Below are 23,411 nucleotides of genomic sequence, written 5' to 3'. Positions count from 1 at the left end.
TTTTTGTAGTTTGTTTACAACCACCTTAATGGTGGTGCGGTACTCGAAGCCCAGACATGGATTAAAAAAAAGTTCAATAACCTACTTCTATCCAGTGCTGGCTATAGATATTGAGAATTCCCCAAAAAATTGCATTTGAACGACTGCTGCGCAAATACAGTGTGACATAAAATATTGCAACAACCACCATTTTATTCTCTAGGGCAGTGATGGTGAAACTTGGCACCCCAGATGTTTTGGAACTACATTTCCCATGATGCTCATGCACCCTGGAGTGTAGTTGAGCATCATGGGAAATGTAGTTCCAAAACACCTGGGGTGCCAAGTAGAGCTGCACGATTCTGGCTAAAATGAGAATCACGATTTTTTTGTTTAGAGGATAGATCACGATTCTCTCACGATTCTCGCGGAGTAACATCATCTTTCACATTAAAACAAAAAAAAATTGCGCTAAGCTTTACTGTTTCTTTTTATTTTATTTTATTTTATTTAATTTAAGTGTATTTTTTCCCAAAAAAATTGCATTTGAAAGATCGCAGGGCAAATACAGTGTGACATAAAATATTGCACCCTAGGGTCTCTGCTAAAAAAAAAAAAAAAAAAATTATATATATATATATATACTCTAATGTTTGGGGGTTCCAAGTAATTTTTTTTAGCAAAAAATATTGATTTTAACTTAAGAAGTGTCAGAAAAAGATTTAGACTTTAAGTGGTTAAACTTCCTGCATTTACAGGTTGTTTAAAGCTTGGCAGATTGCCCAGGTTATTTGTTTACACAGAGAAGTTTATCCCTTTGATCTAACAAGGAAGATAGATACAATGTTTCAAGTTCTAAACTTGGCAGACTGCCTGGATGTTTTCTTTTGACAGCTGAGTGAGCAGATAATCTCTCCACTTGTTTATATGAAAGAATCGTCAAACTCAGCAGGAGAGATCGTCAGGGGAGGTGAATCGAGATCACGATTTTTTAACGATTAATTGTGCAGCTCTAGTGCCAAGGTTCGCCATCACTGCTCTAGGGTTTCTACTTAAAAAAAAAAAAAAAATTAAAATAAAATATAGATAGAGATAGATAGATATACGTGTGTGTGTGTGTGTGTGTGTGTGTATATGTATGTGTGTGTATGTGTATGTGTATGTGTATGTGTATGTGTGTGTGTGTGTGTGTGTGTGTGTGTGTGTGTGTGTGTGTGTGTGTGTGTGTGTGTGTGTGTGTGTGTGTGTGTGTGTGTGTGTGTGTGTGTGTGTGTGTTCTAAGCAGCAATAAAAATGATTTTAGCTTAAAACCAACAAATGTCAGAAAAAGGTTTAGTGTTTAAGTGGTTAAACTTCCCTCGTTTTACACACCAAAGTGTATTCCTTTTGATCTAAAGGACAAATTGTTACAATGTTTATACTCAAGTTCCACTGCCAAAAAATGTTGCGATTCTTGGCAGACTGCAGGATTTTTTAAAAAATGTTTTCCCCATTTCTTTTGAGGGCTGTAGCAGAGCAGGGAAATCCCTGCATAGAAAGAATCAGGAAATATTTTGTCATGATTGCAATGGGAAAGGGGAAAAAAAAAAAAAAAAAAAAAAAAAAAAAAAATCGCAATAACAATTTCTTACAATCGTGCAGCTCTACCTCATACAAGTCCTTATTAAATGTTTTTGCCCCAGAGGAACTCTTGAAATAATGTCCAGGTCTTAGGGAAGCTCTGCTAAAACCAATTCACTGGGGGTCAGGGGGCAAAAAAAAAAACGCTCCTTATATTGGTGGTCAGGGGCAAGAAGGGCCCCATTACAGTGGTGGTCAAAAGGCCCGATTACAGGCAGCTAAAAAGTTCACTGGTGTCAATCAGCTGGCAATGCCAAGTGGCATTGGCCCTGAACTATGCAGGCACCATTTAAAGGTTGGGTCAGTCAACCACAGCTAAAAGAACCCTGGTTGAAAATGTCTGCTTTATACTTTGTACTACTTTTTTTTACATGGACTGTTCTTTCTGCATCCATTTACAACATAATCAAAACAAAGTATTAAATAAAAAAAACTTCAGATTCAAAGACTTCCATTCTCTTGGTTGTGTTTCAAGACATTCTTAAGTCTTTCACAGCCAGAAGCTGTGCCTCAATCCATCGCAGCTTCGCTTTTAGCCATACTGCCTGCTGACATCGGTGATTAAAAACAGAAGAAAAAGCACAGAGTGGATCCGCACAGCACAACATCAACTACAGCAAGACATACAGCTACACAGCAGGAGGACCGGCCATAACTGTAATAGCAGCTGGCTCCAAATCCATTCATTTTATTTGAGGTGTTCTTCATAGGCTTCCTACCAGGGAGTGTTAATAAACAGCAACCGTTTTAATCTGCCCATACACTATACAATCTGACTCCATATTTCTTTTGTATGTTTCATGACAAACTTTATACTGTACAAGCATGTTCTGTAAAAAAATTTAAAAAATGTATATACACAAGTTGCTAATCAGCCAATCACACGGCAGCAACTCAATGCATCTAGACGTGGTGAAGACAACTTGCTGAAGTTTAAACCAAGAACCAGAATGGGGAAGGAAGGGGATTTAAGTGACTTTGAACGTGGCATGGTTGTTGGTGCCAGACTGGTCTGAGTATTTTAAAAACTGCTGATCTACTGGGATTTTCACACACAATCATCTCTAAGGTTTACAGAGAATAGTCCGGAAAAGTTCAGAGAAGAACTGGCAGACAGGTTCGGATGATAGAAAGGCAACAGTAACTCAAATAACCAAAAGGTATGTAGAATACCATCTCTGAGCGTAAAACACACTGAACCTTGAAGCAGATGGGCTACAGCAGCAGAAGACCACACTGCGTACCACTCCTGCCAGCTATAAACAGGAAACTGAGGCTATAATTTGCACAGGCTCACCAAAATTGCACAATAGGAGATTGGAAAAACGCTGCCTGGTCATGACAATGCCACAGTCATGCTAAACTGTACCCATATGAAGTTTTTATCATTTTGTTTACACAAATAGAGCTTTCTTTTGGTGGTATTTAATCACTACTGGGTTTTTTTATGTTTTTGTTAAATAAACAAACACAAAAAAAAAACTGAAAATTTTGAAAAAAAATAAATAATAAATACATAAATGAATTTAAAAAAACAAAACAAAAAAAACAAAAACAAAAAACAAAAACAAAAAAACAAAAACAAAAAAACAAAAACAAAAAAACAAAAACAAAAAAACAAAAACAAAAAAACAAAAACAAAAAAGAAACCCACACACGTTTTTCTTCATTTCTGTTATAACATTTTGTATCAGTGTATAATAGTCTGTAGGAAAATTGGATAGTCCACAAACTATGGTATGTATCTGAAAATCAATCAATCCTGATGTACTGACGCCCCATCTCGTTTACTAAGGCCCTAAAATGCCTAAAAGGACATCACAAATATCCCCCAAATGACTCATTTTTGGAAAGTAGACAGTCCAAGGTATTTAGTAAGAGGCATACCAAGTTGTTGAAGTTGCAATTTTTTGGAAAATTAAGAAATGTAATTTTTTTTTTTTTTTTTTTAAACATACTGTCACCGGTGCAGTACAGCCTCATCATAGTGTGGTGGTGATCAGTCACACCGACTAGTGACAGTACATTAACCACTTCCCAACCGGCGCACGCCGATGTACGTCGGCAGAATGGCACGGCTGGGCAAATGGACTTACAGGTACGTCCATTTGAATTCCCCGCCGTGCCATTGCGTGCGCGCCGCCAGCCGGGAGCTCCGTGAGTTGGGTCGCGGGTCCCGCGGACTCGATTGCCGCGGGAATACCCGCGATCGCCTCACGGAGAGGACGAATGGGGAGATGCTGATGTAAACAGCATCTCCCCATTCTGCCTAGTGACAGTGTCACTGATCTCTGCTCCCTTTCATCGGGAACAGTGATCAGCGTAGTGACACATACAGCCCATCCCCCCCTACAATTAAAACACATCCCTAGTACTGACTTAACCCCTCCCCCTAGTGGTTAACCCCTTCACTGCCAGTGTCATTTACACAGTAATCAATGCATTTTTAATCGCACTGATCGCTGTATAAATGACAATGGTCCCAAAAATGTGTGAAAAATGTCTGACATGTCCGCCATAACGTGGCAGTCACAATAAAAAAAAAAAAAATCGATGATCGCCGCCATTACTAGTAAAAAAAAAAAAATTATTAATAAAAATGCCATAAAACTATCCCCTATTTTGTAAACGCTATAACTTTTGCGCAAACCAATCAATAAACGCTTATTGCGATTTTTTTTTTTACCAAAAATACGTAGAAGAATACGTATCAGCCTAAACTGAGGAAGAAAAAAAATTTTTTTTTTATATATTTTTGGGGGATATTTATTATAGCAAAATGTAAAAAATATTGCTTTTTTTTCAAAATTGTCACTCTTATTTTGTTTATAGCGCAAAAAATAAAAATCGCAGAGGTGATCAAAAACCACCAAAAGAAAGCTCTATTTGTGGGAAAAAAAGGACAACAATTTTGTTTGAGAGCCACGTCGCGCAATTGTCAGTTAAAGCGACGCAGTGCCGAATCGCAAAAAGTGCTCTGGCAGGAAGGGGGTAAAATCTTCCGGAGCTGAAGCGGTTAAAAAAATATATATATATAGGATTTTCGTTTTTTTTTTTTTTTTTTTTTCTTCTTTCTTTCATGTTTGTTTTTTTTAAACACACTGTGAGCAGAGCAATATAGTGTTACCAAAGTAAGTTTTTTTTTTGTTTTTTTATACAAAGTGATTGCTTATACCAGTGAATTTCAGTCTTATAAGCAACCATTTTTACTGAATGAAATTGATATTCAGTGTGTATTGTTGTGATTAGCTGTGATTGGCCACAGCTAACCACATGGTACAGATGGGCTGTGATCAGCCTTGTCCGTATCATGTGATCACAGGTGACCAAACAACACAATTGTACACAATGAATGGCATCAAAGCCATTTATGTGCACAATTGCCACGTGACCTGCTGTGATCAGAGTGGATAAAAAAAAAAAAAAATCTTTTTAATTTTTAATCAAATTTATTTTAATAAAATGGTTTTGGCGTAAAAAAAATCTACCTAAACATAGTTTTCCGTTTAAGAGTCATTAATAATTTAGTTTATTTAGCATGAAATGGAGCTTAGTTATGTAACATGAGGCTGTATATTCTGTAACATTTACATTTTTTGATAAATTTATTCAATGACTGCAAGCTGAGATAACCTGCACTGCATTGATGCATTCACACAATTTCACAGTAACCATGAGATAAAGCAGGAATATTCCTTTATCCTATTGTTTTACAACTCTATGTACACTACAAACTGTATGATTGTTTGAAGAGAAATGGATCTGTACCAGGCCCTACATGTGAGGAGGAAGGGCAAACAGTAAAAATGAAAGTGAAACCCAAGCAGCTTATAAACCTTGAGATCTTTCTTCACATATCTTGAAGTGCTTTATTTCTCCACTAAGGAGCAAAATGGCAGCAAGCCGTAAAAGAGACCCAGTTTGGGAATATTTTAATGAAGTTCCTCTACCTATGGGTAAAGCAGGTATGCCTGCAAAATGCAACAAAGAGATGCAAGGCCTGGTGGTCCGACTGAAACATCATGAGAAGACGTGCTGTGATGAAAGGATCGTGTTTGAAGTTTCTTTATGTGGACCCAGCTGATATATTCTGATTAAGTTCTCGTTTGTTTTTTCAAAGATATTTTGTTTATGCTCTTCAGTTACTAAACACTGATGTTTAGGCAAATACAAGAATATGTAATATAAGGTTATTGTTTTAATTCAATAAAAGAATTTGAGTAGTTTTATTAACCTAAAATCAGTTCTGATATCGCCGTTTTACTAACCTGACAGCTTATTATTCTAAGGGCTCTTTCACACGGGGCGGATCAGTGATGATCCGCCCCGTGAACATCCGCTTGCTCAGCGAGCAGGAAAATAACAGGTCCGTCGCTGCACAGTGTGCAGCGACGGACCTGTCAGAGCGCCGCTCTCCCCTATGGGGGATCGGATGATGACGGACCGTAGAGTCCGTCGTCACCCAATCCGATCCGAAAACAGATGGAAAAGTAGGTTTTTCCTCCGTTACACTTTATCGGAGCGGGTCGGATGTCAGCGGACGTTCATCCGCTGACATCCGCTATTCCATAGGGATACATGTATGTCCAATTTTCATCCGAAAACGGAAGGATGAAAAACGGACATACGGATCGTCCGTGTGAAAGAGCCCTAAATAGGAAACCTTCACTTTGTTTGCAAATATTAAAGATTCTAACTACCAGCAAGAATAAATCCTTACATTTAAAGAGCGCCTGTCATTTCAGATCCATCATGGCAGCACCTGTTAGCGGGCATCCACTCACCTGCTGCCGCCACGTCCCTCACCTTGTTGTGTCACTGCCACATCACCAGCCGTCCCATTAAATCCCATTAAAGTGAATGGGACTGTCGGTGAGTCAACAGCGGGTCAGAGGAGGAGCCACTGAGGGACAGAGATGACAGGTGCTCTTTAAAAAATTATGATTTAAATTGAGTTGATTTAAATGAAGCCTTTTTAATAGTGATTTAAATCAAATTCACCCTGGCTGTGATTGGTCGCAGCGATCACATGGTACTGGCCGCTGGACACAGCCGGGGACAGATTGCTCCACAAGACGACCCGTGGGGCATGCGTGTTCCGGGAGGATGTCACAAGACGACCACCCAGGATGGAAAATGTCCCACCCGGCCAGGAACTGGTTAAGGCTCCATTCACACCTGAGCGAAGCGCAACGACAGCTACTACAGCTCGGTTTTTTTTTTGGTTTGTTTTTTTTTAGTGGCGCGTTTTTGGAGAGGCGCCATTCATTTGAATGGGCCTCCCTCCACTACAAAGCAACTCATGTACCAAATCTTGGCACAGAGCCAGGAGCGTTTGCGATTGTAGCACGTTTTGTCGCTTGACAATTGCTGCAAAAAAAATAAATAAATAAAAATCGCACCACGTTCGGGGTGCTATTAAGAAATAGTGGCATGGCAAAATGCGCTGCGCATTTTGTCACGATTCTGGAATTGCAGGCAGAATCGCGACGGTGTCGTCTGCGATCCAAATCAGGTGTGAATGGAGCCTTAGAGATCTGCAGCTGGCTGGAGTGCGTGGAAGGACAGGCTGCAACTGGCTGGTTGAGAACCATTGGTGTAGTGTATGGGCAGCCTTAGGGCTCATTTACATAGACAGCAAGGGGGTGGTAAAAGCAAATGTTTAGGCTGTAGTATTACCACCCACCTAAAGGCGGTAATACTTGGCCCCACTCATTAGAATGTAGTGCGGAAAACCCACGTTCTGTACCCGCTTCCCACGCCACATTCAAATCGTACTGCCCTTGTGATCTGCAGCAAGTAGCAGTGCAATGTTAATGCCACCCCAAGCGCAGGTCACAAACACAGTGCGTTTCCTCGCATGGTACAGAAGTACGGTGCAATCCGGTTACAGTGCACTTCCAAAAATAGTACTTTCATTCATTCAAAATGAATGGGCTGAAATCACACTGCACAGACCTGTATGTGTATCGCACAGCACCACCCTGTACAATCCACATGCAGTTCTCAGTGTGAATGGCCTCACTCCCTGCTGACCAAATCAAACTGCAGGCTGCAATCAGCGGGTTGTACAGTTACCGAATGCAACACAATTGTGTATGGAGCCACAACACAACTGCCCCGCAACCACAACACACACAGCTGCAGTGCAACCATTTATAGGGCGACATATCTCCTTTATCAGATTGCATGGTGTGTGTGGTCACCTAGAGGAGATTGTACAGTTAGATTTTTATGGTGTGTGTTTGGTCTCCTACATGAGATTGCATGGTGTGTGTGGTCTCCTACATGAGATTGCATGGTGTGTGTGGTCTCCTACAGGAGATTGCATGGTGTGTGTGGTCTCCTACAGGAGATTGCATGGTGTGTGTGTGTGTGTGTGTGTGTGTGTGTGGTCACCTCCAGGAGATTGCATGGTGTGTGTGTGTGTGGTCACCTCCAGGAGATTGCATGGTGTGTGTGTGTGTGTGGTCACCTCCAGGAGATTGCATGGTGTGTGTGTGTGTGTGGTCACCTCCAGGAGATTGCATGGTGTGTGTGTGTGTGTGGTCACCTCCAGGAGATTGCATGGTGTGTGTGTGTGTGTGTGGTCACCTCCAGGAGATTGCATGGTGTGTGTGTGTGTGTGTGTGGTCACCTCCAGGAGATTGCATGGTGTGTGTGTGTGTGTGTGTGGTCACCTCCAGGAGATTGCATGGTGCGTGTGTGTGGTCACCTCCAGGAGATTGCATGGTGTGTGTGTGTGGTCACCTCCAGGAGATTGCATGGTGTGTGTGTGGTCACCTCCAGGAGATTGCATGGTGTGTGTGTGTGGTCACCTCCAGGAGATTGCATGGTGTGTGTGTGTGTGTGTGTGTGGTCACCTCCAGGAGATTGCATGGTGTGTGTGTGTATGGTCACCTACAGGAGATTGCATGGTGTGTGTGGTCACCTACAGGAGATTGTACAATTAGATTGCATGGTGTGGGGTCACCTACAGGAGATTGCATGGTGTGTGTTTGTGTGTGTGTGTATGGTCACCTACAGGAGATTGCATGGTGTGTGTGGTCACCTACAGGAGATTGCATGGTGTGTGTGGTCACCTACAGGAGATTGTACAATTAGATTGTATGGGGTGACTGTGTGGTCACCTACAGGAGATTGCATGGTGTGTGTGTGGTCACCTACAGGAGATTGTACAATTAGATTGTATGGGGTGACTGTGTGGTCACCTACAGGAGATTGCATGGTGTGTGTGGTCACCTACAGGAGATGGTACAATTAGATTGCATGGTATATGGACAGGCCAGGCTCACCATTGATCAGATTTGTACACAATCTGATCACACCAATCAATGATCTCATCCATGCATTGAGATCAGGTATATATAACCAATCAGAGCCCCTCCATGGATCACAGATGGACCCTCCTGCTCTCCTCCATGCTCTGGTCATGCACTCCCTTTGTTTCCTGTGGCCTACACATAGGAGGTGATGGCGGAACACCATTCATACATCGTATCTCCTCCCCGACTCACGTTCTCTGCATCCCCGGGGAAGACACCCTCTTGCAGGCTTCAGGCCGGGCTGTTCTACCCCGGATCTCTGCTGGAGGGGAGCACAGGGACTGCCAGCAACACGCTACCTCCTGCCCGGGAACCACGTCACTCCCCCCGCCCCTCCCACTGGACGGAGACCTCAGGGCTTGCAGCCATTGGCCGAGCGGGAAGGAAATCCCGCCTCCCTTCAGCATGTTCGGCCTCGCCATAGTTACTGTTGCTAAGGAGCACAGGGCTGGTCGCCTCCCACTGGTAGATGAAAGCTGGAGACCTTTAACCCGTTCAGTATAGAGCGATCTGCCCGTCTGTGCTGTGATCTGACATCTCTATGGTCACTCCTTCCAGAGACATAAGACTCGGCTGACTGCTCCCCCCCCTTTCTCCTCACACTGCACTGGGGGGTGGAAGAACGTTCTCTGTATGGAGGCGGAGCCCGAATAGAGAGAGACACACTTCCCCCATACAGAGGAGACAGGCATGGATGTGACAACACACTGATCACTCACAGCTCGGGGTGTCACCTTCCAAGGGGGCGGGGCTCCTTCACATTGCAGTCCTGCAGAGGTCTGTCTGATCTCATATCCCCCTGACAGTCCAATCAGATGTGTGCTCTATGGAGGAGGCACAAACATCAACCTTCCTATCCTGGGAATGTGTGAGAGGGAGGAGAACACAGACATCCCTGGAACCAACCTCTCCCCGGTGTGTCTGCCATGCTCCATCCCTGGCACCAGCCTCTCCCCCATAATGAAATGTGTCTCTTCAATCATATTCCCTGTCTCTATATCATGCAGGGGCGGACTGACCATTGAGCCACTCGGGCACTGCCCGAGGGCCCTGGGCCACTAGGGGGCCCCATCAGGGTTGCCAGCCTCAGTAAAACCAGGGACAGTATGTAAAAATCTGTTTTTTTTACATCTGTCTCTGAAATGTCCCTTACCGACATCCTTTTGGTCTAAAAATCCCGAGATTATAGCCGCCTCACCTCTCCAGTACCTTCTCAGCCAATAGAAACATGTCTGTGTATACTGTGTGTATACTGTGTGTGTGTGTGTATACTGTGTGGCCCCATAATCTCTGATTGCCTGGGGGCCCCATAATCTCCTATTGCCCGGGGCCCCATGAGTTGTCAGTCTGCCCCTGATATCATGTCCTCAGTCTCTGACCATCTATTATATCATGTCCTCAGTCTCTGACCATCTCTTGTATCATGTCCTCAGTCTCTGACCATATCTTGTATCGTGTCCTCAGTCTCTGCCCATATCTTGTATCATTTCCGCAGTCTCTGACCATCTATTATATCATGTCCACAGTCTCTGACCATCTCTTGTATCATGTCCTCAGTCTCTGACCATCTCTTGTATCGTGTCCTCAGTCTCTGCCCATATCTTGTATCATGTCCACACTCTCTGATTATCTCTTGTATCATGTCCACAGTCTCTGACCATTTTTTTGTATCATGCCCGCAGTCTCTGACCATCTCTTATATCATGTCCTCAGTCTCTGCCCATATCTTGTATCATGTCCTCAGTCTCTGACCATATCTTGTATCGTGTCCTCAGTCTCTGCCCATATCTTGTATCATGTCCACAGTCTCTGATTATCTCTTGTATCATGTCCTCAGTCTCTGACCATATCTTGTATTATGTCCACAGTCTCTGATTATCTCTTGTATCATGTCCGCAGTCTCTGACCATCTATTATATCATGTCCACAGTCTCTGACCATCTCTTGTATCATGTCCTCAGTCTCTGACCATCTCTTGTATCGTGTCCTCAGTCTCTGCCCATATCTTGTATCATGTCCACAGTCTCTGATTATCTCTTGTATCATGTCCACAGTCTCTGACCATTTTTTTGTATCATGCCCGCAGTCTCTGACCATCTCTTATATCATGTCCTCAGTCTCTGCCCATATCTTGTATCATGTCCACAGTCTCTGACCATCTCTTGTATCGTGTCCTTAGTCACTGACCAGTCTTCTATCATGTCCTCAGTCTCGGACAATCTCTTGTATCATGTTCACAGTCTCTGATTATCTCCTGTATCATGTCCGCAGTCTCTGATCATCTTTTGTATCATGTCCGCAGTCTCTGACCATCTCTTGAATCAGGTCCGCAGTCTCTGACCATCTTTTCTATCATGTTCACAGTCTCTGACCATCTCTTGTATTTTATCTTCAGTCTCTGACCATCTTTTCTTTCACAAAGACTTATTAGCATGTAATCCAACATATCAGTTCAGTATTCAGATGGTTACATCGAGCAATAAACAAACAAAACAATATATATATATATATATATATATATATATATATATATATATATATATATATAGAATAATAAGGGGCATGAGCAGTAGGAATATGCAGGCATCAACCATATTGTCCCATGGGGCAAATCAGAAAGTAAGAAAATATAAGTCCAAAAGTAGCTTTTTGAGATGTCCCAGGGATCATAGGGTGTCTGCAAACAAGAATGTCCACATATAGAACCCAGCATATCCAAACAATATTTTTTGATCAAGGATGTCCACAGTCTCTGACCATCTCTTGTATCATGTCTGCAGTCTCTGATCATCTCTTACATCATGTCTGCAGTCTCTGACCATCTCTTGTATTATCATGTCTGCAGTCTCTGACCATCTCTTGTATTATCATGTCTGCAGTCTCTGATCGTCTCTTATATCATGTCCTCAGTCTCTGACCATCTCTTATATTTTATCTGCAGTCTTTGACTATATCCTGTTGTGGGTCTGCTGTCTCTGATAATGAATATTCACTGAATTTTGTGTATGGTCCTTAGGTAATGTCAGTGGCCACACTTGAGGCTTCCCATATCAAGAAAGTTGACCACCACTGATGTAAATGTATGGACATTCCCCAATCTGACTGTGATAGGTGAAGATTGTGTGATATGTGTAGGCTCCTCTCACCCACATTCATGTACAGCTAAATACATTTCAGGTGCCTAAGAAAAAGGAGACAAGTTTTTCATTTGGGCCAAAAGTCCCTTCCTGCAGATTCCTGCAGACACTGGAACCTGGGATCTCAGGGGTTACCATCAGCAGCAAATGGCAGGCGCACCTCTATGCCGTTATAACAATCAATACGCATTCGGTGGTTTCCTGCAGTTACAGACAGATGTCTGCCCTTCAATGCAATCTCTCTGGGTGTAGGGGGGGGGGGGATTTCTGTGGCTAACCCCATTTAACCACTAGATGTGCTGATACTATAGATGTGTACAGCAGCAGAGAGGCGGGGCTCTTTTCAGCCTGTCATTCGGTTAGAAAGTTCATTCACACAGATGTTCCATGCATCTACCTGCAGGCTGTCCCTTTCATGTCTACTGGGATGCAGCAACTGCACGGACACAGCCGCTGGGCCCAATATGACAGCTGTGCCGGTATGGGTGCTTGTCCTTGAACGCAAACACCTGTGCATCCAATGAGGGCAAAGACAGGATAGGTATGTATAGTGGAGGAATAGTGCCCCATCATCGGTGTCAGTGGGAGGAATAGTGCCCCATCATCGGTGACAGTGGGAGGAATAGTGCCCCATCATCGGTGACAGTGGGAGGAATAGTGCTCCATCGTTAGTGTCAGTGAGAGGAACCATGACCTATTGTTGGTGTCAGTGGGAGGAATAGTGCCCCAACATTGGTGTCAGTAAGATGAATAGTACCCCATCATTGGTGTCAGTGGGAAGAATAGTGTCCCATTATTGGTGTCAGTGAGAGGAATAGTGTCCCATCATTGGTGTCAGTGAGAAGAATAGCGTCCCATTGTTGGAGCCAGGGAGAGGAACCATGCCCTATCGTTGGTGTCAGTGGCAGGAATATTATTATTATACATGATTTATATAGCGCCAACAGTTTATGTAACGCTTTACAATGTAGAGGGGGGATAGCACAATTACAGTACAGTTCAATACAGATGGGCCAGGAGGGCCCTGCTCGTAGAGCTTACATTCTAAAGAGAGGGAGTGGTGGTACAAAAGGTAATAGATGCGAGCAATGATTTGATGGGGGTGGCTCGGGTGTCCTACTGTTGGTGACAGTGAGAGGAATAGTGCCCCATCATTGGTGTCAGTAAGATGAATAGTGCCCCATTGTTTGTGTCAGTGAGAGGAATAGTGCCCCATCATCGGTGTCAGTGGGAGGAATAGTGCCCCATCATCGGTGTCAGTGGGAGGAATAGTGCCCCATCATCGGTGTCAGTGGGAGGAATAGTGCCCCATCATTGGTGTCAGTGGGAGGAATAGTGCCCCATCATTGGTGTCAGTGGGAGGAATTGCACCCAATCGTTGGTGTCAGTGGGAGGAATAGTGCCCCATCATCGGTGTCAGTGGGAGGAATAGTGCCCCATCATCGGTGTCAGTGGGAGGAATAGTGCCCCATCATCGGTGTCAGTGGGAGGAATAGTGCCCCATCATCGGTGTCAGTGGGAGGAATAGTGCCCCATCATTGGTGTCAGTGGGAGGAATAGTGCCCCATCATCGGTGTCAGTGGGAGGAATAGTGCCCCATCATCGGTGTCAGTGGGAGGAATAGTGCCCCATCATCGGTGTCAGTGGGAGGAATAGTGCCCCATCATTGGTGTCAGTGGGAGGAATTGCACCCAATCGTTGGTGTCAGTGGGAGGAATAGTGCCCCATCATTGGTGTCAGTGGGAGGAATAGTGCCCCATTGTTGGTGTCAGTGGGAGAAATAGTGCTCCAAGGGCCTGATAAAAGCAGTTTGGAGTTTGGAGACCACTGCAATACAAGCTGATCGCAATATCTGGAATTCCTGCTACAGGATGGCACTTTTTGCCCTCCCATAAACACTGCAGTGTAATGCAATAGGAACACATCAGTACATCATGTGCTCACTTAGGTATAAGCTATGGTGAAGCAAGACCTGTACCCTGAGAAATACGGATGCTGCATTGCCTCTGGTTTTATTACTTTTCTGCAGAGTGGAAAAGCTGGCCTGAAAGTGCTCTTATTCAGTAATTAAATGGATTAAACAACGAAAATCTCATCCGGGATGCAAAAGTAGTTTACCAGTGCATTGCTTCAATAATAACAGATTACAGGCTCATTTCACAAAGCTAACACACAGGGATAAGGATACTTATTTTAAAAAGTGAGTTATTTTCAGTTAAAGCAGACCTTCCGTCATTTTTTCATCTTTCCATCTATTAAATCTTCTGCCCTTGTTATTGTAACTTTGGATAGTAAAACATTTTTTTTCTGCCAGTAAATACCTTATACAGCCCACTTCCTGTTTCTTGTCTGGTCACTAGCCTAGGCTTATGACATCATGCACAGCTCTCTCTCTCCTGAGAGTTTGCCAGGAAGGGAGGGGGGATGAACCATAAGAGGGCCAATGAGAGCTGCAGAGCTGGAGGTGTGCCGCTGTGTGTCTGTGTAAATCCAGGAAGTGAACAGGCAGCAGTCTCACTGCCCACAGTTAAAATGATTGCAGCCAGACTCAGTGGAGTGCAGAATCACAGTATATATAAAATAATATGCAAAGTGGTTGGAGGCAATGGCATCCCTAGGGGGGGGGCACCCCCCTAACATTATGCTGTGCCCCACCATGTGCCCCCAACCCCCCCCCCCCCCATGAAAAAAAAAAAATTTTTATTTTTATTTTTTTTTTTTTACAAAAAATCAATGTCTAAGAGAGAGAGAGTCCCCAGTCAGCTCATGCGGGTGATTCCTCCCCCCTCCCTCTGCTCGCTGACACTGCATAATGCGAGCACTCACACAACCATGGCCGCCCGATCTGCTCCTTCCCCTGCATCCTCATTGGCAGGGAGAAGAGCGAGTTGCAGGAAGGACTCCACCAGGACTCTCAGTTACTGAAAAAACAGACTGATTTCTCCCATCCTTAGGACAGGAGGACCAGCCTGTAAATTCCAAGAGATGCCAGACCAGCGCTGTCAATAGCAGGGGCAGGACAGCAAGAGGAGGCTGGGGAACCCCACAGTGGCAGAACACCAGGGCATGGAGGCAAGACAACCTTTGCAACCCTGATAGTTCTCCCACTGCTTTGGACCCTTATATTTTCTTAGTATGCTGGTGACATATATATCTTGTTTTCTGCCACCCTGGTGGGGGCCCAATACAGTAGGAAGGGAGCTGCAGAACATGTGAAAGGGCCATTGTGGGGTCGTAGTAAAGGGCCACAGGAGATATATATAAATAATTGCATTTTATAGTTGCCCCCTTACTTTTGTCCATGTCCCCCTATGTGCCCCCCCTAAATATGAAAGCTGGAGATGCCACTGGTTGGAGGGAAGCTTCGGAGTGGCAAAGATGTTTTTATTACAAATTATCTGAGCAGACTGCAGTTCCTCTTTAAGTGCAATGAGATTTTAGAATTACAGTCATGTGGCTAAAAAAATGACTTGCCTAAAGCCCCATACACACTATCAGATTTTCTGCTGATTTTTGTCTTCAGATTTACCAAAACCATGTAGTGCAAGGGCCTGCCTGATTGGATACAAATTGAAACTCTTAAGGTTTGACCTCATATTATATGGTTTTGGTAAATCTGAAGACAAAAACCAGCAGAAAATCTGATAGTGTGTATGGGGCTTAAGCTTGTGTAAAGCTTTGTGAATTAAAGTGGAACTAAACCCTCCTCTCCTTTTTAGCCAAGGAAGCTGCTATCTTAGCCTCAGTTTGATCTGCAGCTGCCATGGTGCTGCACATGTGATCAGTTATGACACCAGCCATTTGGTGTTTTTACAATTTGGTTAAGAGCACAAGCAACTGTGACAGTTAGCAATCCCGGCATGTTGGGAATATACTGTAACAGTTTTTTTTTTTAAACATTAAATGGATGGGTTTAGTTCCACTTTAAATGAATTCATCTCTACTGGACTGGCCCACACATATACTGCGGCAGGGCGGTCTTCCTGGGTGAAATCACGTACCTGTACATGATTTCTAGTTCAAAGTATGAGGCGCGCACCTGCGCCGGCGGCGGCCCGCTCCCGCTGTGATTGTATCGTTCCCCAGGGAGGCAGAATTACGATCTGCTTATGTAAAGAAGGCAGATCGCCATTCTGTGAGAGGGGAAGATGGAGATCTTGTGTTTCTGCTAAGCAGGAACACGATCTCTGTCTTCCCCCAGTCAAAGCACATCCCCCACAGTTAGAAAGCACTCCCAGGGAACACATTTAACCCTTTGATCGCCCCTGATATTAACCTCTTCGCTGCCAGTGTCAGTACAGTGACAGTGCATTTTTTTAGCACTGATCACTGTATCGGTGTCACTGGTCCCCAAAAAGTGTCACTTAGTGTCCGATTTGTCCACCGCAATGTTGCAGTCCTCCTAAAAATCGCTGATCGGCACTAGTTACTACACATTACTAGTAAAAAACATTGTTTTGTTTTCAAAATTGTCAGGTTTATAGTGCAAAAAATAAAATCCACAGAGGTGATCAAATACCACCAAAAGAAAGCTCTGTTTGTGGGGAAAAAAAACACCAATTTTATTTGGGTAAATCATCGCATGCCCGCGCAATTGTCAGTTAAATAAACGCAGTTCCGTATCACAAAAAATGGTCTGGTCATGAAGGGGGTAAAACTTTCTGGGGCTGAAGAGGTTAAACAACAAGAATCCCATCCAAGATTGCAAAAGTAGTTTTACGGTGCATTGCTTTGATACTAATGCCACGTACACACGGCCGGACTTCCCCAGGACATCCCCACAGAAAAAGTCCGATGGCAGCTATTGGTCGGACGTTCCGACCGTGTGTATGCCCCATCTCACTTTTTCTTTCGGCATTTCCGATGGACTCTGATATAGAACATGTTCTAAATCTTTCCGTCGGAAATGCCCGTTGGCAAGTCCGGTCGTGTGTACGCGACATAAGAGATTATCGGCTCAATTCACAAAGCTAACACCTGGGAGAAGAATTCTTATGTTCAAAAAAAGTGACAGTTATTTTCAGTTGAGTCCAATGAGATTTTAAAATTACAGTCATTTGGCTAAAAATGATGTTCCTTAGGCTTGTGTAAAGCTTTATTATTCCCTATGAGAATTCCACTCAGCTTTCACATTTATAACACAATCGTTCTGATTTTAACCACTTCAATACTGGGCACTTTTTAACCCCTTCTTGCCCAGGCCAATTATCAGCTGTCGCGCTGTCACACTTTGAATGACAATTGCATGGTCATGCAACACTGTACAATGAGAAATTTTTATAATTTTTTTCACACAAATGGAGCTTTCTTGTGGTGGTATATAATGACCACTGTTTTATTTTTTTTTTTTTTCTAAATAAACAAAAAACTGCAAAAAAAATTGATAATAAAAAAAAAAAAAACGTGTTTTCTTTGTTCCTGTTATAAAATTTAGCAAATTAAAGTGGAGGTTAAAAGCCAGCAGCTACAAATACTGCAGCTGCTGACTTTTAATATATGGACACTTACCTGTCCAGAGAGCCTGCGATGTCGGCAGCCGAAGCCATCCTCTTTAAGGGAATAAGGAAGTGAAGCCATGCGGCTTCACTTCCTGGTTCCCTACGGCGCATGCGCAAGTCGCGCTGCGCTTCCTCTCAGGTCCCTGCTGTGTTCTGTGTCTCACAGAATACAGCGGAGGAGGACGGGGTAGGCGGCGGAAGTGGCATAGGTCACTGCAAGCGCCGCGGTGATCTATGCCAGGAAGTGGGAGCAAATACCTGTATTAGACAGGTATATGCTCCCTCCTCCCCCCTGAAAGGTGCCAAATGTGACACCGGAGGAGGGGGAGGATTCCAAAAAGTGGAAGTTCCATTTTTGGGTGGAACTCCACCTCCACTTTAACCTTTCTTCATTAACCACCTCAATACAGGGCATTTTCGCCCCCTTCCTGCCCAAGCCATTTTTCAGCTTTCAGCGCTGTCGCACTTTGAATGACAATTGCGCGGTCATACAACACTGTACCCAAATGAAATTGTTATCATTTTTTCCCCACAAATAGAGCTTTCTTTTGGTGGTATTTGATCACCTCTGCAGTTTTTATTTTTTGCCCTATAAACAAAAGAAGAGTGACAAGTTTTTAAAAAAACACAATAATTTTTACCTTTTGCGATAATCAATATCCAATTTTTTTTTCTTTAAAACAAAGAGTTTAGGCCGATATGTATTCTTGTACATATTTTTGGTAAAAAAAATCGCAATAAGCGTATATAGATTGGTTTGCGCAAAAGTTATAGCGTCTACAAAGTAGGGGATAGATTTATAACATTTTTATTTTATTTTATTTTTTTACTAGTAATGGCGGCGATCTGTAATTTTTATCGTGACTGCGATATTGCGGCGGACACATCGGACACTTTTGACACATATTTGGGACCATTCACATTTATACAGCGACCCGTGCTATAAAAATGCATTGATTACTGTATAAATGTGACAGGCAAGGAAGGGGTTAACACTAGGTGGTGATCGAGGGGTTAACTGTGTTGCTAGGGAGTGATTCTAACTGTAGGGGGTGGGGACTCACTAGGGGAGGAGACCAATCGGTGTTCCTCTGTACTGGGAACATACCATCGGTCTCCTCTCCTCTGACAGGACCGTGGATCTGTGTGTTTACACACACAGATCCACGGTCCTGCTGTGTTACCGGTAATCGCGGGTGCCCGGCGGACATCGCGGCCGCCGGGCAACACGCACCGGGTGCCTAGTGACACGGCGGGCGCGCACGATCGCCGGCGGCGGCGCGCGCGCGCCCCCTGGTGGCCTAGGAAAGCAAGGCCATCATATGACGCCCGCCCTCCACGAGAGCTGCGCCGCCTGGCCGTCAATTGAAGGCTGGCGGTCGGCAAGCAGTTAATTTAGGCCAAAGTGTATTCTGCTACATTTCTTTGGTGAAAATAACCAAAATCAGTGTTTATTATTTAGTCTGTAAGAAAGTTATAGAGTCCACAAACTATGGTATATACAATGGGGGAAATAATTATTTGAACCCCTGCAGATTTTGTAAGTTTGCCCATTTACAAAGAAATGAAGGGTCTATATTTTTTTATCATAGGTGTATTTTATGATAGAGACAGAATATCAACCAAAAATCCAGAAAAAAAACACATGATACAAATGTTCTAAATTGAGTTGTAGTTCAGTGAGTAAAATAAGTATCAGATCCCCTACCAACCAACAATAATTCTGTCTCCCACAGACCAGCTACATTACATTAGATGGTACACAGATTAGTCCTGTCAATTTAAGAAGATGTTCCTAACAACAACTTGTTATGTGTATAAAAGACACCTGTCCACAGAATCTCTTTCTTCCATTCACACCTCACCATCATGGGCAAGACCAAAGAGCTGTCCAAGGATGTCAGGGACAATATTGTAGACCTGCACAAGGCTGGAATGGGCTACAAGACCTTCAGCAAGAAGCTTGGTGAGAGGGTGACAACTGTTGGAGCTATTATTCGCAAATGGAAGAAATACAAAATACCATCAATTGCCCTCGGTCTGGAGTTCCATGCAAGATTTCGCCTCAAGGGGTAAGGATGATCATGAGAAAAGTGAGGGATCAGCCCAGAACTACACGGGAGGAGATTGTGAATGATCTCAAGGCAGTTGGGACCACATTCACCAAACAAACCATTGGTAACAGAATACGCCTCCATGGATTGAAATCCTGCAGCGCCTGCAAGGTCCCCCTTTCTCAAGAAGGCACATGTACAGGCCCATCTGAAGTTTGCCAATGAACATCTAAATGATTCACAGAAGGATTGGGAGAAAGTGCTGTGGTCAGATGAGACCAAAATTGAGCTCTTTGACATTAAAGCGGGGGTCCACCTATCTATCGTTTTTTTTTTTTAGTTCATTCACAAACTTTTCTTCTCAGCATTACATGCTCACATATTGTGTGTAATATGTCCGCCTGTGTCAGATTTTGTTGGAAAGAATAACTTATATTATTCACTGCAGGCGGTTTCCATCTTCATTGTGGGCATTTGAAGCCCACAAGCATTTATTTCCTGGATGTGGTGAATGCTGTGCTCCCAGCATTCACCGCTCATTCCCACACATGCTCAGTGGCATCCTGGGAAGCCTGAGACTAGCTCCCAGGAGTCTGGGAGAGGCTAGAAACACGCCTACTCCCACGGGAGGAGAACCAGGAAGTGCAAAGAAGAATAGAAAAATAAAAGGTAATTACGGCGATTTAAATTTTTTTAAACGGCATGTCAGCATCTAGGCAAGGAAGAGAATACATACAGATATTGTTTAAAATTTGGGTGGAACCCCGCTTTAACTCGACTCGCTGTGTTAAGAGGAAGAAATAGTTGTTGGTAGATCTAAAGGAGAATAAATGGCACCCCCATGCATCCTATAACACACTTGTGCACCAAACTGCATGGTGCTGCAGCACCATATGGTTCAGTGTTCCGTGATTTTGGAAAAGGGTCAAGGACTTCTTTTCTGCATTTTCCACACACAGGGCAGCCTATTGAAATCTATGGGTTGCCATACATGCGATGCCCGGGAATGTGTAGAAACATGCACTTGCTTGAGAGCACCTGTGGTGTGAACCTAGCCCGATGTTCGTTCACTACTTTACGTTTAATTTAGAGTAGCTTTAAGCTACTGTATTTTTCGCTCCATAAGAAGCACTTTTTTCCTCCCAAAAAATGGGGGGTGATGTCTCTGCGTCTTATGGAGCGAATACTGACCAGCCTCCCCCCCTGTTGCCGCCGCCATGTTACAATACCAGGGCGGCGTGACCATCTCCCGTGAACGCCGGGCGATCTCCCGCTGGGTCTGTCACAGAAGACCGAAGACAGAGCAGCCCGAGTGGCCGAATGGATTTCATGACACAGATCAGGCTGCATTTCATGACACAGATCAGGTTGCATTTCATGGCACAGGTCAGGCTGCATTTTATGGCACAGATCAGGCTGCATTTCATGACACAGATCAGGCTGCATTTTATGGCACAGATCAGGCTGCATTTCATGGCATGGCATTTAGGCTGAATTTCATGGCACAGATCAGGCTGCATTTCACGGTACAGATCAGGCTACATTTCATGGCACAGGTCAGGCTGCATTTCATGGCACAGGTCAGGCTGCATTTTATGGCACAGATCAGGCTGCATTTCACAGCACAGGTCAGGCTGAATTTAATTGCCACAGGTCAGGCTGCATTTTATTAGCACAGGTCAGGCTGCATTTTATTAGCACAGGTCAGGCTGCATTTTATTGGCACAGGTAAGGCTACATTTAATTGGCACAAGTCAGGCTGAATTTTATTGGCACAGGTAAGGCTACATTTAATTGGCAGTGGTAAGGTTGCATTTAATTGGTACTAGTAAGGCTGCATTTAATTGGCACTGGTCAGGCTGCTTTTCATGGGCACTGGTAAATATTTTAGTACACCATTTGGCTAAGAATATTTTTTTCTTGTTTTCCTCCTCTAAAAGCATGGTGCCTCTTATGGTCAGGTGCATCTTATGGAGCGAAAAATATGGTAAGTACACCCAGGCCTTGGATGTAGACCCACTAGAGCGAACAGATGCTGCGGCCTCCATTACCTTCAATGCAGCATGAAAGAATCGCTTCACTGACTACTTGTCTGTTTGGAGACATTCAGCTCCTCTTTTCCTCTCCTCTACAGACAAAGGCTTTGAAGAATCTCTCTCTAACAGAATATACAAGGTCTGTTATCTGACAAGCATAACATGTGAAATCTGTACTCTGTAATTAAATCAAAATAAAGACACCAGGCTCCACCGTAGTAATTTAATGTCTATATTTGCAGGCAGTCATTACTCTGCTATTTACATTTGCTTTTTGCAGTGAGGATTAGAAATCATTTTGGGTTTGAGTGACTAGAGTATATATACATAGCTCCCAACTGTCTCTGATTTTGAGGGACGGTCCCTGATTTGGAACAAAGTCCCTCTGTCCCTCTTTCTTCCTCATTTGTCCCTCATTTGGGTCTGATCTATAAAGTTGTTAGGGATGGTCCCGATGTTCACGTCGAACACAAGTTTGACGCGAACATCGGGTGCTCATTTGTTCGCATAACAAATGAACATATGGGGCGTTTGCGACAAATTTGAGCACCACAGAGCACCCTATAATGCACTGCGAGATCGAAGTGCATTGACGGCTGCTGATTGGCCAAAGCATGCACCTGACCTGCATGCTTTGGCAAATCACAGCGCAATCTGCTGTGAGAGCCATGACTGGCCGAAGGCAGGGTGCCTTTGGCCAATCATGGATCAGGGGGCTAAGTCCACGCCCCACACTATATATATATATATATATATATATATATATATATATATATATATATATATACAGTGCATTCAGTATATATATATATATATATATATATATATATATATACAGTGCAGGCAGTCTAGTATATACACCGCCTGAAGTGTAATATATACCGTACACACTGTATTATATACTGTGTACACCGCCTGAAGTGTATTTTATACTGTACACACTGTTTTATATACCATGTACACTGCCTGCACTGTATTAGATACTGTACACCGACTGCACTGTATTATATACTGTACACCGCCTGCACTGTATTATATACTGTACACCGCCTGCACTGTATTAGATACTGTACACCGACTGCACTGTATTATATACTGTACACCGCCTGCACTGTATTAGATACTGTACACCGACTGCACTGTATTATATACTGTACACCGCCTAAAGTGTATTATATACTGTACACACTGTATTATATACTGTGTACACTGCCTGCACTGTCATTTTTACTGTACACCGCCCGCACTGTATTATATACTGTACACCAACTGCACTGTATTATATACTGTACACCACCTGAAGTGTATTATATACTGTACACACTGTGTTATATACTGTGTACACCGCCTGCACTGTATTATATACTGTACACCGCCTGCACTGTATTAGATACTGTACACTGACTGCACTGTATTATATACTGTACACCGCCTGAAGTGTATTATATAATGCACACACTGTATTATATACTGTGTACACCGTCTGCACTGTATTATATACTGTACAATGCCTGCACTGTATTATATACTGCACACCGCCTGAAGTGCATTTTATACTGTACAATGTACAGTATATAATACAGTGTGGTGCAATGTGAAAAAAAATCCCCATCATGTCCGGAAGGCCACCAAGGAGAGGCAGACGATCACAGACCAATAAAAGAGGGCAAGCAACCTCTGTGTCTACAGTGAAAAGGGGTGGTCGCGGACATGGTGCATCTTCTGCAGGCGGGGCACACTTGTCCTTTTTTTCTACTGCTGG

At 43.6% G+C, this 23,411-nt stretch overlaps 1 protein-coding gene across 5 annotated transcripts in view; it reads right to left on the bottom strand.

Annotated features, from left to right (window-relative positions):
* The window catches only part of TP53BP1 (tumor protein p53 binding protein 1), a 173,562-nt gene that overhangs the window by 105,336 nt on the left and 44,815 nt on the right, over nt 1–23,411 (bottom strand). Inside the window, exon 1 of one of the 5 annotated variants that reach the window (XM_073618552.1) lies at nt 9,117–9,265. The exons of the other annotated variants lie outside the window; for them this stretch is intronic. The gene's annotated coding sequence lies outside the window, so the exon portion shown is untranslated. Of the gene's footprint in view, nt 1–9,116; nt 9,266–23,411 lie in introns of those variants that run through there. 5 annotated transcript variants of the gene reach the window in all.

Source organism: Aquarana catesbeiana, linkage group LG03 (genome assembly GCF_042186555.1).
Source record: "Aquarana catesbeiana isolate 2022-GZ linkage group LG03, ASM4218655v1, whole genome shotgun sequence".
Taxonomy (NCBI): domain Eukaryota; kingdom Metazoa; phylum Chordata; class Amphibia; order Anura; family Ranidae; genus Aquarana; species Aquarana catesbeiana.
Note: the sequence above shows the minus strand (reverse complement) of the source record. Positions and strands in the feature narration are given on the sequence as shown.